The sequence below is a fragment of the Branchiostoma lanceolatum genome, chromosome 9 (assembly GCF_035083965.1).
Source record: "Branchiostoma lanceolatum isolate klBraLanc5 chromosome 9, klBraLanc5.hap2, whole genome shotgun sequence".
Lineage (NCBI taxonomy): Eukaryota > Metazoa > Chordata > Leptocardii > Amphioxiformes > Branchiostomatidae > Branchiostoma > Branchiostoma lanceolatum.
The window spans coordinates 1176004-1180648 of NC_089730.1; positions in this window are offsets into that span (position 1 = coordinate 1176004).

Below are 4645 nucleotides of genomic sequence, written 5' to 3' on the forward strand. Positions count from 1 at the left end.
TCTTTCCTACTTTTACAAAGTAGAAAGCATAATTTCTAAAAGAATAGGCAAAACTGAAAAACGTGGGGAAATGGGGAAAGTTAATTGGACATATTTAATATATATATGTAAAAAAAGGCTGACCGACATTTAAAGTGTTCTTCATGAATTATCTATCGATGACAGTAAGTTAAGATTTTATAGGAATGTTAAAACAGAATATTCAATGGAAAAATATTTTTCCAACAAAGATTTTGAACAACGGTCAGCTGTGTGTAAGATACGAATAAGCGCACATCCACTAGAAATAGAAAAGGGTAGCTATAAAAAGCTGCCCGCTCACGAGAGAATGTGTAAGTTTTGTACAATGAACGTAGTGGAAAATGAAATACTTTTCATTTGCCAATGCCCTCTATATGAGGCCGAAAGAAACGATTTATATAAAACAGCTTCCGTTAATTCTCCTAGCTTTTACCATTTGAATAGCTTACAAAAATCCATATCACTACTAAAATCAACAAACCCACTTACGATGAAAAACGTGGGTCTCTTCATTTTCCACTGCCTTCAAAAAGAAGTCAAACCCAACCATAGTCAACCTTAGTTAACGTAGAACTTTGACAGTAGTCTAGATAACTATTTTTGATTCCCATGTATTTCCATGTACTCGTTTGTCTGCAATTAGCCTTCGGGCATGAACTTGCAATAAAGTCATTATTATTATATGTGTCTGGGTATCTGTCCGTGTATACATATATGCGTATGTATACATATATATATGTTTATACTTGTTTAAATGTACAAAATAATGCAATGATATTATATAAGAATATGTAGAAAGAACATATAAAAGGAATGGTAATTGGGGTCTATTCACTACTACTATTATTGTCAATTAGTTTTATTTATCGGTTTTGTTTTCATTCATGTCTGTAAACTACCTTATTTCCGTGCCAGGCATGTCTTGTGTATTGTTTTTTGTTTGTTTATAAACCCAATAAAAAATGAATGTTAAAAAAAAAGGTTTCATCTGAGATTTGGTTGCTTACAGCTTTTTTCCTGGCTTTAGCTTGTTTACCAAATTCCAGAAAGCAGTCGGGCCAGTTAGTTTCTCTAAGAGACAACAGCTCATTCAGGATTTGCTGATGAAAGACACGCTTTTTCTTTTTTTAATAAAATGTGTTTTAAGAAGGATTGGATAGAGATCATATAATCTACTGTGCGACTGTAGTTTGGTTGATAGCAAGCAAGTAAACTTTCCTTGCAGATCACCGGCTACGCTACCGTTTAGCTTGGATACAGAGGTCACAGATGAGTCTGCCAAATTTGTTTTGGGGTGCCTTGTCCATATGTTGCCGGTCAGAATTGTAGTTTGAATTTACAAATTGATTTGAGTCGTCATGAATATTATTATTATCTTTTATTGTCTGTCCGTTCTTTCATGTTACATGTAATTGCAATTAGCCTACGGGCAAGAACTTGCAATAAACTTATTATTATCTCCATGAAAAATATAGTTTTGGGTGTGTCTGTTTGTCTGTCTGTCTGTTTGTGTTTCCGCACTACTGTAGCCATCATCATAGCTTGTCGTTCATCTCTATCCAGTTAGTTACTGTAGTTAGCATAACTCAAGAACCTTTTGATGGATTACGATGATATTTGGTATGTGGGCAGGTGTTGTGAAGCCGGTTCAAGGTCGATTTGAGGCCCCCTGGTATGTGACCTTCGTACTGCAGCAGAACTTCCGTTTTTGTATCTTTTGACCTGGACGTGCTATGATTTTGATTTTTAGGTGACAGATAGCTTGTGAAGTAATAAAGAAGAAATGTAGGTTTGGGCCCCCTAGCAGCTTGCTCTCGAACTGCAGGGGCATTATTGTAAAAATCTTCTAAGGAGAATAACGCTGCCGGCAGGCTTGAATAACGGAACAAAGGAATGACAGATTTCTATGATATTCAGTATGCAGGTAGCTTACACAGAGATGTGCACAATGATATGCAAATTATGCTTATTGGGATTTAATTTGCATAAATGATGAGGAAAATCTATATTTACAGTGTTTTCCATTATAAGACTCAAAAGCATTTAGATAAGTATGACATCAACAGATACCAATTATGCAAATAAATTCATAATTTGCATAATTAATTCAAAAGCGCCATAATTCATCTAAGTGGAAAATAATAGGACTGTCAATATTGCAACATGTGTAAGTTAGATAAAGGTGTTTATGACCAAGCACATATTATGTAAATGTATAAGTCATTTGCATAAACAAGATAGTTCATGGAGATATGAGGTCTACGAACTCTTGTTGACATAGTCTTGCAGATTGCCGAAACGAGAGTTAAGATCTCCCCCGAGAAGAATGAATCCTTATGTGCTATGACTGGCTGTGACTGGAAATTTAATTTTCTAAAATTTGAGTTTTTATGCGTGGTGGATGAATTCGGGCTAATATACACAGAACAGATGAATAGGTCTTTAGACATCCCTAAAAGCTCCTTGTCCAGAGGATGTCTTGCCCAGAGGATGACTTGGGTGGAACTTTCCTTACGTGATTTTTGGCGACGCCTCAGGAGCGAGCCAAATTTGTATATATTGTGTGCAGTTTGCAAGAATTCTAGGAATGGCACAGGAATGTGAAAGTCCACGGGATGATAACTCAAGAATGCCTGGATGCATTGTCTTCATATTTTGTAGGTAGGTAGGTCTGTATGAGACCTTGTAATGATTGGATTTTGGGCTCCCTAGTGACTTTCTATGGTACTGTAGGGGAACTTTCGCTTTACAAATCTCTTGTTCTGAACATGCTGTGGTCATGATTTTTAGTGGTGGATAGCTAGTGTTATTTGGGTAGAGAAGGTGATCACCTGATATGATGCATGCGAGGTCCTTATTTGCAAGTGGGCTAAAAAATTAAAACATTAACAGAGACCACCTTCGCCATGTTAACTTTTTTTTAATGTTGCCAATCTTGTTGTATTCATTTCTGTTACGCTCGTTTACTCTTGGTTCTGTACAAGTGGAAATAGCTGTAATTTGAGATGTCAATTTTTGAGTTATCTGAAGTCCATATAGAAGCGAAAAGAAATCAAAATTGTTTTGGACTTGAGGCAGGGAAGGTCTGACCCAGATTTAGTGTTGACTGGTGGCTAATGGGTGGGTGCGAATCCGACTGATGTAGCTTAGATCAACCTCCTTGCTTAGATCATTACAAAACGTCCATTATTGCACGGGGAGGGAGTGAAATATGCTGTATTTGCTCAGGAAGGAATGGCGGCCTTTCTAGTCATATTTCACCCCCTACATGTATACAGAGGAAATTGCGGAAAAAGCTGACCCTGTCTACCTGGCCTGTCTACCCTGGCTCTTTTTTTGGGCCCCAAGGCTTTGCATGGGGGTTTGGGCTTTAATGGAATTTCCTTGAGGAAAAACTGAGTCAATGCAATTCTAGATGTCTGGATGGAAGACAATGCCTATGGGGTTGGGGCGGGGGTGAAGCTGGTAAAGCAATTCCACCAAGACTGGAAAAAAAGTTCCAAGTACATTGTACATGTTATTGTACATGTTTACAATAAAATGTTAAACAAAATTGAAGTAGAAAGTAATACAAGGAAGCAAAGAAAACTGGTAGGATGAGCCAGATAACAATAGGACCTTTGTTTGTCACAACAGCTAAATTCACAACAGATGTCTGACACTCCTGGGGGTCCTGTAGCTCAGATACTGACGAAATCTTTAGCAGCTGCTGCTCTGGCAAACCATCCTATCAGTTTTCTTTGTTTATCCTGTACCCCATCACACCTCTTCTATCTAGTATAACAATCCTAGTACATTTTATTGTATACTTGTTTGTTTATCAATAATAGATTTTCTTCCAGTGTTGGTGGAGTTGCTCATAACTGTCCCTATCCTCCAACAGTATGATCCAGCCCACCCACAGCTGGGCTTGCCACCGACCCAGGCTTTCCTCAAGAAAATTCAATCAGGTGCAAAATCCCTATGCATGCCCTTGAGGTCTAAAAAGGGCAGATAGCCAGGGTAGACAGGCCAGGTAGACAGAGCCAGCTTTTTCCGCAAACCCCTATACCGAAATATATTGTTTTTCTCAAGTTTCTTCTCCCTCCCCTCCTTCTGTCATTTCAGTTAAATTGATTCAACTCTTTTTGGGACAAAACGACCTGAAATTTGGCATGGAGGTAAATACCCCCAGACGCTATTTAAAAACAAAAATTTAGACAAGCCCTAAAAACATTTTTATCTTGGTTTTGGTGGCAAAAATTACATTTTGGGCTTCTGTGCCCTGGTATTACAAGCAAATGACCTGAAATTCAGCACAAGGCTTCCCACAGGACTACAATCACAGTTTTGGTGTACATCTTTTCAACATGACGAATTTTTGGGTCTTTGGGGCCTATCTTCAGACCAAAAACGGACCAAAATTCCTATCCATGTTCCATGTTCTATCTAAGGCTCGGCGCGGCCAACGAACATGTGTTCCGTTCGGGTTACCTGAGGTCATGTTGCAGGAACAAGCACGCAATGAACGACACATTCAAACAAATGTAGCTTAGATCATTACAAAACGGAGCAAATGACGGACTTTCTAGAGAGGAAATGTAAGAACTGATGTGTTCCATGATAGGACTATTCAAACTTGACA